We start from the raw sequence: 12,594 nt of genomic DNA, 5'->3' as shown, positions 1-12,594 counted from the left end.
TCTGCCCTAGTCGCCAGCCCCCGTACCAGTAAGATATCAATTTTACTTTCACCCCTGCAATGCAGAGAGTCTACATGAGGGTCCTAGGATCCAAGATTAGGGGCCAAACTCCTACCATTCCCCCTTCCACCAACACACACATACTTCTGAGAGGATAATTCAGAAAAATCAGAACTGAAAACATTTTCCTGGAAAGTTTATCCCCATGCACATCATTTGTAGGGATGCTTCTTGTTCCCATCAGCCATTTACTTCCAATTTGTCATCTGAATGACATTGTACTAACAGATTTTTCTATTACTGGACATACAGAGGGCTGTGTCAGCACACAGCATATATTTATTGTAACGTGCTTGGAGATGCTTGTATGAAAGGTGCTAGGAGCTTATTTGGTATTGCAGTTAGGGTTCAAGTTTAGCAGTAGTCTCAAAGCCACAACAGTATTTAACTTGCCGAAGCACATGGCACAATGGGTAGGTCAATCAGGTACTCAGAATGCTAAAACACAGAATTTGTACTTAATATTTAGGGGTTTACTGTTTCCAGCCATATGACTTCTGCTTTATGTGCCCCACCTGCACCTCTCTATGGCACCATATATATAGGCTTGCAAGGATTACATTTTTTTTTAAATCAATAAATGTCAGTAGATGTTTATTTCACTGGACATAGGCAATGGAAATATTTTGTCTGTGTATCTGTAAATTTCTGTTACCAAAGAAATTAAAATGCTGCTTAAGAACTTATAGTTTGATTTAAAGGATATTCACTTTGTATATTGACATGTGATGTTAACCATTAAAACACAAATTGTCATAACGCTTTAACTTTTTGAATCTTAACATCTACTGTCAGGAAACATGTGTCACGCTTTTTTACTGTCTGACTCTTCCCCCCATGCTTTCCCACAACTGTGAAAGTTAAAAAGATAGCTTTAAAACAATGCTTTAAAACAAGCATTGCTATTATCCTTCAATTTATCAAAAAATACAAATTGAATTTGTATATCAGTGATTCTCAAGCATTTGTACTGTACTGGTGACACCTTTCATATAGCAAGCCTCTGAGTGTGACCCCCCCCCAATAAATTAAAAAAAACAATTTTTTATATATTTAACACCATTATAAATGCTGGAGGCAAAGCGGGCTTTGGGATGGAGGCTGACAGCTCATGACCCCCCACGTAATAACCTCATGACCCTCTGAGGAGTCCCGACCCCCAGTTTGAGAACCTCTGATATACAGTAACAGATATATACAGAAGAATGCCATAACCACACAATTTCCCCCTACAAAATATCTGCTGGGCTCCCTTACTACACTTTCAGTGTGGAAGCATTTAATATTTTCAAATGTAGTGTTTTCTAGAGCATCTATTACCCACAGGGATTATATAATTTTGCAGCAGATAACACAAGAATGTTGCCACAGAGCTTTGAGGATGCTGGGAACACTGTGGGCTATTATTCATTTACGGGACATCCTCATTATCTGAAGTGCGCTTATAAGTGTCTACACATCTATACACAAAAGAATTTAAAAACAAAAACATTGGATTTAATGACATTTACTCAGAGATTCCTCCAGCTACACAATGAATGATTTTACAGATCCCTTTAAATAACTGTAGGTCAGCAGCTGTTATTTTGTTGAGCATTGCTCAGTGACAAATGAAGCAGCACTTGGACTTCTTACTAGCCCAATGGAGTCCTGATCCATTGACTCATGCTCCTTGGTGCAATGATAATACAAATAAATAGTTCTATGCTATAATTAGTAGTTCAATGTCTTACTTCTACAAGAACAAATAAAATAGTGAAAGGAAAAAAAGAAAAAGTAAACATTAACTTCCATGGAAGCAGAGTAAAGCCAATGCAAAACACTTTTGAAAAGCTCACCCTAAATTGCCAGGCCCAGCTACTTAGCAGGCAATTAGCAAATGGGGGAAGGATTGGTTGTTCACCACCAGTGGCAAGTTTTTCACTCTCTCTAAAGCTACCTCACATATACCTTTGTGTTTTATTAACTTGACTACACATGACCTGAACACCCTGGGAAGAACACCCACTGCTTGCATCCGAAGAAGTGGGTATTCACCCACGAAAGCTCATGCTGCAAAACATCTGTTAGTCTATAAGGTGCCACAGGATTCTTTGCTGCTTCTACAGAACCAGACTAACACGGCTACCCCTCTGATACCTGGGAAGAGTGTGATTTTTAGAAGTTAAAAAAATAAAAGCAAACAAAACCCCAAAGCAGTTTCATAAAGAAAGATCCCAGAATACCAGTGCCAAAATTAATGTATATTTATGATGAAGGGAAACACAATTTAGGACAGAAACATTTCAGAGTTGAGTTTCCAGAGGAGTTATTACAAACTGTAAGAAGATAAAGAGCTTCTTTGACAATGTGATTCAAGAAAAGTTTGACTGAAATGTGTTTCACAAAAGGTGGGAGTATTTTACACCTTTTAAAAAAAATAATTTCCAGTTACACTCTAAGAAGCTGACAGGCATGTATGAATGGCATATGCCTTCTGTTATACCTCTAGTCACTACTTCTTAGAGACTGATCCTGGAATATCAGGTATGCCACAAGTGGTCATTCTAATCATGTCTTCCATCTGGAGAATAAGGCCAAAATAGAAAGAGTTGAGGAGGGAAACCTATGAAAAAAGAAACTAGAAAGTTCTGAGAAATGGATGACTTGTTGCTTAATCAAGAGGCTAAGATGGAAATAAGCAGCTTACAAAAGCTTCATGCTGTACTAATAAGTTTTCAGAAGTGACTTAAAATTAGGTCAGTCCAATTTGTGGCTGATACTTTGTTCTTTGGTGACTATGAATTCATAATGATGTCAGTCTCGTGTTCAAACATGCCACATTTAGCGGCATATAGCTTTCCTGAGAGCCTAACTTTCAGCCTTCACACTGCTGCCAGATTCTTAGCTCATACTAAGCTGACTCAGGCATGCCACCTCAGTTTCGAGGGAGTTACGTTGGCTTCCTGTCCAATACTGTGCAGAGGGGTTAGTGGGGGGCGGGGGGGGAGGGTTGGGGGAGGGTTTTGTAGTGCTTTATTGACTTAAACCTAAACTGCTAGTTTAGAGCACCTAGGAAGCAGGTGCTTCCAGTTGTTTTTAACCTTTAGGTCCTCATCTAGTGAAGTTCTGAATGAGTTCTGAAGGCATACAGCATCTCACAGGATTAGGCCCTTAGTTTGGAGACACTTTGCATAGAGGCCCCCCAAAAAGAGGCAAACTCAGTTGATTATATAATGTTTTTAAACCAAAACACAAAATTTAGTTTTTCAATCTTTATTGTTTCGGACACAGACCGTGCCCAGGTTCTTGTAAAGTACTTAGCGGATTCTAGCATAAGGGATGGCTTATGAGGCTGCAAGTATATTGTGAAGTTTGGATTTAACAGTTAAGCTTTGGTCATTGGTGGCCTGGTCTAAAGCCATTGAAGTAAATGGAAAGACTCACAATGTCCTCAGTGGGCTTAGGATCAGGCCCTAAGGCAGCAAAATACTGTGGTTATCTGGCCAGTTACAAGTAGAGCAGCAATTTTTTGGGAGAGGGGGAGGGGGGAGGAGATTATCTATTGCTGTAGGCATCTTAAAAACTGATTTATTTGTTTCTAATGACAAAAGCAGCAGAGGCTCCCAACACTGAAACATACACGAAGGTGTAAAGGAAAGTGCAATAGAATAGTCCACTAATCACCTTGTCCAGGATCCACACCAGTTACAAAGAGATGCTAGTCCAGGTTTTTCTGACCAGTGGCAACATGGAATTTTTGTTTTTCCTGACACAATGTCATAAATCCATACCATAGACTACTCTGTGGTGCAATGCTATAGTATGGGCTCCTTAGCACACGAATGGGGGGAAAAGGTCCCTTCCCACTATATGCAGAAAAATCCAGGCTAGGTCAGGGCTGTTTACAGCACCAGTGTCAACTGAAGCATGGATAAGATTTAAGTTCTCTCTGTCATTGGTAGAGTGGTCAATGAAAACCTGTGGTCTTGCTAAACTACATTACAACTAGGACTGCTGGAAAAAAGAAAAAGGGTATTCTCTGAAAGAAAAAAAAATCTCAGAAAAGAGAATTGAAAAATATTTGTTTCCTCTGAAAAACTGACCAGCCCCAACAATAGCAGAAAATACAGAAATGGAAACTAGCCGTACAGAATAGAAGGAAACCAAGACCCAATAACCTGGCTCTTCCAAACTAATAACATTTCATGTTTTTTCCCTATTTAAAAGGCTTCATTATACAGTATCAACAAACCAAATGACAAGACAGATTTTCCAAGGGCAAGTACAAGGGAGTGTAAAAAAAAAAGTGTGCCTTTTAAATTGTTACAGGAGAGAAGTACCCTGGAAGTACTTGGCCAAGATCTAGTGAATAAAATATCAGCTAGACAGCTCTCCATCTATTCAGATATCTTTCTGGGCTTCTCTGATGGGAATTTTGCAGAGGATGGAAAGTCCAAGATTGCAGTCCCCAGCAGTGACTGTCAGCTGGTTGCAGGGAAAGAAAAATGGCATTACTGGGAGAACCAGTCTCTCCCTATAAATGCCAGATGCCTCTTGGATGGGAAAGTCTGGGTGAGGAGGTCCTCTTGGAAATGAGAGGTTGTCTCCTCAGCTCGGCTCTCCCCGGACTCAGAGGATGGAAGCCTGGGTGATATATTTGTGGAATGCATCAAGACATGCAAGAGGGAAGGGGGAAGTCATTTTCTCCTCAGCCACAATTCCAGCAAAGCTCACTGTCTGGTCTCCCTGGGAAGAGGTGCAGAAAGAGCAGGTTTTCCCCTTCAGGCTTCTTTTCTTGTTTGTCCACCATACTGGGACTGAGAAGCAACATGCCAGGGCACATGCTGCTGGCGGCCAAGAATTAAGTGACCCAAGCGCCACAAACTGAATGTCTGGCACAGATCCAGCCAAATTAAAGCCCAATTGCACCAGAAATGTAAGATTTTGGTTTGTTTTTAGTTCAGAGAAAAAAAACAAACAAAAAAACTTTTCAAGCCAGAGGGAGGTCTAGCTAACCTGCCTGCAGCTCTGGATGCAGAACAAAATCAGATGGCTCTTCAGCAAGAAAAGTATATTCCTGATTTTTTATTAAATCAGTAGTTATTTATTTGTACCGTCATCCACACTTTCCCCTGAGCTTGACTGCCCTATCAGAAAGAAATCTTAATACCAAATTAGTTATTACAGGCAGAGTAGTATTGCTGCTTATTCTTAGGAGGTTACCTGAACTTCCTATAAAACCCTGGCTTTTAGTGGCTTGTAACTTTGCCAAATGTAAACCATTTGGGCTGAAATCTCCCATGCCAGGTGTCTGTCTCAGGCTGAGCTTTTTTGGAAAGTTTCAGCTAAAACGGTTCAGCTGTTTGAGAGAACAAGATTATGGAAAAATATGTTTTGCCCATGTTAAAAAAGTCTTTCAACCATTTTGCTGAGAAACCCTAGAGCCTCTGTGCTTTGGAACAGGGCCTTGACATATGGCAGGGAGGTCATGCTGGTGTTCCGTGGTGGTGCCTTTTGCCATCCACGTGAAAACTCAGCCAAGTTTCAAGTCTCCAAAAAATAAACTGCAGTTGGTAATGCTCCTTAGGGACTTAGAGTTTTGCAGCTAAATTCTCCTAAGATTCCATCCAGACAAAGCATGTGCCAGCTCAAGAGCAAGGACTTTCCCTGCAGTTGCTGCTCCTGGGAATTACTTAAGAGAGCGACATTAAAAAAAAAAAAAATACCACAGTTGTAAAGTCAAGCATTCAGAAGTTAGGCCATGTCACAGTTTAAGGTTTTCCATACAACCTTAATTCAGCCCCCCTGTGCATATGCAGTATGATAGTTTAATTACATGATTACATACTACTTTTCCTAAGAACCCTGCCCAATTCAGTGAATGGGTAGTTATGTAACCAAGGACCCATCTGCTCAGCACTCACATTAAAGATACCACTGAGCCATACAAGATAAGAGATGCTAAGGTTCCAAAGCCCTCGTAATTTCCATGACATTTATTTGCATTATTTGGCAGTCTGTTTTTAGTACCTGAGAAAGTGATCTGCTTTAGAGACTAGCATTTTTACCAGTTATAAATCTATACAAACAGCGAAAGCATTTGCAATTGACAGGAATATAGAGCAAAACAAATGAGACCACAGAGTACCATACAAAAAGCTTCATTAAGGTAATGTTGGATTGCAGGTGCATCTCTATAATTCTGAGTGACTCTTTCAAAAACAAAGTTAACAAAAACAAAAAACAAAAAACAAAAAGCAGTAGGAAAGGCAGGAAATTCAGAGCCAAGGTTCATTCAATTCACCAGAAACCAAGCCTCTGAAGGTCTGAAAAGTCAGTTTAACTATCTCAATTCTGCCCCATAGAGATGCCATCCTATCAGTGTCTTACAAAACAAAAAACAACCCACTCCCCAGACAGAGTATATGCACCACAAAAAATATATAATAGTAACAGCATCCCAAAAGAGATGAGGTCGTATGTAACAGAAGCAAGTTCTCACAAGCTACTTTTTGGAGACTGGCAGTAAATTTTCTCCTTACCGGTTTAGTGCTCCATGTGACATTGCTATCAGACGGTCTCAAAAGCTGGCTCTGTAACAACTACATATCACAAGACTGGATTTGGCTAAGGACACGTTCACTTCTTGCAATAACAGACTGGAAGGAGGATTGATGGAAAGACAAGAATTAACCTCAGGAATCATGGCTGAGGTTTGTCTTTTTAAAAAATAAATAAATAATTGAACATAAATCTTTTAGAAGTTTAAATGGTTGGGAGTTTTCCCAATTTTAGCAAAAGTTTCCCTTTGTTAACTAATGGAGAGTGGTGAAAATTGTCACTGTACCATTGAAAAAAAAAAACCAAACCCTTCTTTTGGATTTTTAGTCATCCGGTTGTTTTGCAATTAAATAAAGGCAGTGAGGGAAAAAAAAAAAAAAACAAGATTGAGATCACTGGCCAATCTAAAAGAATGATTTCATTAGCTAATGACATCACCATTATCTCAAAGTTTGATGTCACAGTCAGGTATAAAAAAGGTCATTAAATCTGCAGTCAGGCCGGTTTCTAATCTTTAGCATTCACCACTCAGAGACTTAACACACACTTTCCTCTGGCTCTTTCCCCTCACAGTAGCAGACTGTCATCTCAAAATCGGATCTTCAAAATCTCACCTGTCTCTCCAGCTACTGCCCCATTTCCCTTACATTTCTAAGCTCACTGAACACGTTTCTCCAATCTCTAGTTCCATCCAAGACCCGCTCCAGCCTTGTTTTCACCCCTAGAAGTCCACTGAAATGTCTCTCAAAGTTTTGAGCTACCTCTTCCTAGCCAAAGATCTGAACTAGTGCACCATCCTCTTTGACTTAAGTTGTCAGGCATCGATGAGGCAGAGGACCATGCTCCTCTTCTTGAAATCGTGTCCTACTTTGACTTGTGACACTCTAGCCTCTCCTAGTTCTGCGCCTACTTCTCTAACTGCTCCTTCTGTGTGTCCTTTGGGGAATCCTTTCCAACTCCCTTCCAACTTTCAGGGGCAGGAGGGGTTGGGGGAGGAGGGTTCCACAAGGCTTTGTCCCTTGATCCCTCTTTTCTCCCTGTACACCTTACCACTGGGTAATCTCATCTGCAAACACAAATTCAGCTACCAACTCTGTACAGAAGACCCACAGCTCTACATAGCCCTTCCCACCTGCTTTCTTGTAATTTGGACATCAGCTCAACTCAAAACTCCCGCTAGGTCCTCACAGCCAGGCTACGTCAATCTTGCCAATGCTTTCTGCATCACATATCTACCATACGGCCTTTCCTATCCATCCACACAGCTGAAAACCTCTTGTCCAGGCTCTCATCTCACATCTTTAATTACTGCAACAATCTTTTCTCTGTCCTTGACAAATATAATCCATATCCATCGGAATGCAGCTGCAAAGATCATTTTCCTAGCGGTCACTTGGATCCCATCACCCCTGACTTTGCATCCCTTTTCTGGCATCCCCTTCTTTATCACATCAAAGGTACGCTGATTGTCTTCACTTTCAAGGCTCTTCACCGCCTACTCCCACTCTACCCATCATCTTTCATTCACTATTAAGATATCCGCTCCTGCCTCCAAATCAGCCAATGACGCCAGTCTTCATCATTCTCTTGTTACATTTCCAAATGAGCACCTTCGTGCTTTGTCTCATGCTGGAAGCACTCCTTGCAACCATCGACAGAGCTACCTCCTCCTCCAAAATCTCTACTTAAAACCCTTCTTTGCCATGAGGCCTACAAAAACCAGACTTTTGTTAGGCTCCTGGTATGCAAAGACCACTACTTATCATGCTGTCCAATGCTGTCTCGTTTCCTCGTACTCCCGTCGGTATCCTCCTATTATCTCATACTTAAGACCATAAGCTCTTTGGAGCAAGAACCATCTTTGTTCTGTGTTTGTACAACAATTAGCACAATGGGGGTCCTGCTCCAGGGCTGGGGCTCATAGGTGCTAAATTAATAGACACATAAGACAGAAAAGGAACATATAGAAAATACACATTAATTTTAAAAAACCCAACATCTTGTGACATTAGCTTTTTAGCCCAAAACAAGTAATATCTATACCCCCCCAAACACAATCATCCACATAGGTATTTAACGCTTTGGAGTTCTACCAAATATTAGTGATATATTTAACTCAAGTCCATTCTGAAAGGGTTGTTTTATGGTACCAGGGGTTTTCATCATAGCCATTTATTAGAACTACTATACTATAACCCCCACTTCCAAAAAAATTTCAAGCCCCACACATTTATTCAAACTGATTTTAAAATTTGCTGTGTTTTGAAAAGACAAATTTCAGTCCCACTGATTTTAGAAGTGACATGCAACAACAACAAAAGTGTGGTGTGGGTCTAAACTAGGCCCAGACCGTTTATTTTATCCCCTTCAAAAGAAAAGGAAACAAGATGGCGTATTTTTTTAATCATTACTAGAAATATCAGGAATGACAAGTTTGTTCTTCCCTGGTTTTGCTGGAGAACTTCTTTGGGGGTGGAGGGGTTCCTCAGGAGAGGTGTACTGCAAGTCCCCAGGCTGGAGAAGGAGCACATGTGTTGCATTGCATTTAACAAAAACAGCTTTCCCCCGACCCTCGGGTGTTAATTATGCCTTGGAGTGGAAGGAGGCCTGGTGTACACACAGTTTTTGTACAAGTATAATTGTGTCACTGGGATGTGTAATTTTTAAATAATATGCAGTTATACCAGAGTACATATGCCTATAATGATGCAGCTTATTTCTGTATGGGAAGAGGAATAAGCTATACCAGTAAAAGCATAGTTACACCAGTGCAACTACATTCACACTAAAGGGTGGGGTTTGTACTGCATTAACTATACCCGTATATTTAAAGTGGTACAACTTGTGTGTTTAGACAAGGCCCAAGTGGTAACAAAAAACCCCAAAGGAGCCTTCCCATTTCAAAAGTGGTAGTGGTAGGGCGGGTGCTTTTTACATGGAATTTCTTACAGCAATTACTTCAAACTATTTTGCCGGGGGTGGGGTGTAGACAAGATTCTTTCTAACCTGGTAGATCTCCCTTCCCTCCCCCTGCCCCTCCAATCTGTGTGATACCAGGAACATATATGGAGGCCCTGCACCAACTTTGGTCACTGGCAGCACCCCCTCCATTCTCTAAGCTACATATCTGGCCTCTTTTACCATAGTATCAGAGCATCTCACAGTCTTTAATGCATTTATCCTCAACTCCCCTGTGAGGTAGGGAAGTGCTGTTATTCCCATTTGACATTTGGAAAAATTGAGGTACAGAGAGACTAGGCGACTTGCCCCTGGTCACACTGGAAGTCTGTGGCACAGCAGGCAACTGAACCCAGGTCTCTCAAGTCACAGGCTCTGTCCCCCCATGCCCAGCACAGATCCATTGGAGTCATGACACTAGGGATTACCATCTGGCTGCACAGTTCCCAGGGAATCCCATGGTGGGGAAAAGCTTATGTAGTCTTTGGTTGTATTATCTATCCATAGGACTTGGAAGGGAGTCATGAAGGAGACTCAGGGCTTGGCTACACTTGCAAGTTGCAGCGCTGGTAGAGGCTTTCCAGCGCCTGCACCTGTCCCACACACACACACAGCCCAGCCTGCCACTCCCCTGCTGGCAGCTGGCGCGCACACAGTCAGGCTTGGGGCTATAAGTATGCAGGCAGCGCTCTGCGCAGCGCGTCATCAAGTGTGGTGTCTCACACCACATAAGCCCTTCCAGGGTATAAGGAGTAGAGTAATGCTTTTTTAAAATTAATTATTTAAATTTTTTGTTTTGTTTTGTCTTCTCTTTTTGTTTTGTTGTCAGTCTGAGCATGCACCAGGAGCTGCTTCAAAGCTAGCTCCTGTTTGCTGTCATTGTGCTGTCATTAATCTGTAACTGTATGAAAAAATGACATGAGCATGACCCCTGCAGGGTGGTTTGCTGTTTGAGAAAGAGGGAGAGAGGGGAGGAGGGTTGGGTTGAGTTTGTTGTTGGCAGGGTTAAGTTAGTAGTTTTAAGTTTTGGGGTTTTTTTTTTTTTTCCAGTTCCAAATCCTCCTCTCTCTCTCTCCCCCCCCTCTCCCCCACCCCCACACCCCCCCCCTTGAAAAAACACGTGTTGCCACTGCTGGGCCTGGATAGCTGCCCATAAATTCATCACTCCAGCGCTGCAAATGCTACAAATGTGGCTGGCCACACTGCAGCGCTGGTGGAGTGTGCTGTGCCCACACACACTGGCCTGGGACCACTGCAGCTGGAGCGCTGCAGCAGATGCAGCGCTGCAGCCCCTCAGCCTGCACTGACTGCAGAGGGCTGGGTGGTGATTGAGTGATGGTATCATGAAACAAGACTCCTCATTCCACCTGAAGGAAAGGAGTAGAAGGACCATTCATCCTGATTTAAGATGAGCAGTCCTGGTTTTTTTAATCGTTCATCCCTTGTCTGGTACCAAGACAAAACTGAGTATGATTTTATTGGGTTTCATGCATGGAAAATGCCCTTTTTAAGAGAGTGCCCTGCTCCTGCTGGCAGGATCAATCTCTCTCTCTCTCTCTCTCTCACACACACACACACACGGTCCTGCTGGCAAGGCGCTCTTCAAAATGGCATCCTCTGCGTGGTGTGACCTCACACGCAGCATTGAAATCAATGGGAGTTTTCTCACTTTGAGAGTGGGAAGAGACCCTTTAAATGTCATAAGACTGAAGAGACACAACCCTTTTAAAAAAAGAAAAAACCCACAGTGACAAAGTAACAAAGACAAAGCAAATCGGGTGCAAAGAGGAGCCATTAGCTAAAATGCAGCAAGGAGAATGTTTCCATTTACCAAGTTTCCTGAACCACGGTCAGTTTCCATTTTTAAATCAGAAAAATCTGCTAAGGAAAGCAAGTTACTACAGAGTGATTGAAAACTTTTTAACTATAATAAATACCTAGAAATGTTGATCTTCAAATAGCTTTACAAATATCAGTCAGTCACTTGGTGGCTGTGTGAAGTATTTCTTGTCCCATTTTTTCACTGAGGCGGCATCTGGAGATGCAAAGGTAAGCAATTTACTCTAAGGCACAAAGATTGTGTCAGAATCAATAGCAAGATCTAATCTAGACTGAAGGGATGTGTCTGAAAAGGAGAAGATTATTTTTCTTCTTTAAAAAAAAAAATTAGCTTACAAGGTTTTAAACACCACTAAGGATCTAGTTAAGATGAGGTTTAAAACATGTTTTCCCCTAGCATTGACCATGAAACAGAAATATTTTTACAAGGTGGTGTTAAATCCGGTCTACAGTAGGTGCTAAAAGATGCTTAAAATTCTGTTAGCCAACACACATGCACACACACACAAAAATGTTTTCCTATGGTTATCTACACAGAGAAGTTGCAGAGGTTTAAACTTAAATTGGTTTTAAAAGGATTTAGCTAAACTGTTACAAATCCCTGCCTGGGCACTGTTCGACTGGTTTAAACCTGTAGCTGTTTATCTTGCTCTGCAGAATACACCTTTTGTTAAACCAGTGCAACTTTATGTGTAAGTCCGGCTCTAGTGTAGATCAGGCCTAAAATACAGGAATTTCTGGTTTCTGCTATTGCGTTCACACCACACCTGTCAGGTTTTACAGAAAAAAAAAAAAACACAAACAACAAAACCTGGTGTGGGAGGGGAAGAAGATGGGTGAAGTGGAACTTATATGGAAGACACACTCCCAAGCTTTAGAAGCAGGCTGGATGATTTAAGTTGACTTTAAATAAATTAAAAAGGAAAAAAATATATACTCCATCTGTGGTGATAGATCACTGTTTTGAAAGGACTTGGAAGATGCCAATAAAAAAATCTCCACACACTGCACAAAGCAGGCTCCTTCTCCATTCCCTTTCCCTAAAGAGAACCAGACACATAAAAGAACTCCCGCTCCTCCAAAAAACCACACCTAAGATTTTACTTAATATTTGCTCATATGGGGCCAGATCTTCAGCTAGTGTAAACAGGCATGGTTCCATTAAAAATCAAGTGACTAAATCAATTTACGCCA

The 12,594-nt window shown here is 41.4% G+C and overlaps 1 protein-coding gene across 2 annotated transcripts in view; it reads right to left on the bottom strand.

Annotated features, from left to right (window-relative positions):
* The window catches only part of DUSP16 (dual specificity phosphatase 16), a 96,699-nt gene that overhangs the window by 63,664 nt on the left and 20,441 nt on the right, over positions 1-12,594 (bottom strand). The window contains exon 2 of one of the 2 annotated variants that reach the window (XM_039499505.1): positions 11,499-11,596. The exons of the other annotated variant lie outside the window; for it this stretch is intronic. The gene's annotated coding sequence lies outside the window, so the exon portion shown is untranslated. The remainder of the gene's footprint in view (positions 1-11,498; positions 11,597-12,594) is intronic. 2 annotated transcript variants of the gene reach the window in all.

Source organism: Mauremys reevesii, linkage group 1 (assembly GCF_016161935.1).
Source record: "Mauremys reevesii isolate NIE-2019 linkage group 1, ASM1616193v1, whole genome shotgun sequence".
Classification (NCBI taxonomy): Eukaryota; Metazoa; Chordata; order Testudines; family Geoemydidae; genus Mauremys; species Mauremys reevesii.
The sequence above is the reverse complement of the archived record's forward strand: the minus strand, read 5'-3'. Positions and strand labels throughout refer to the sequence as shown.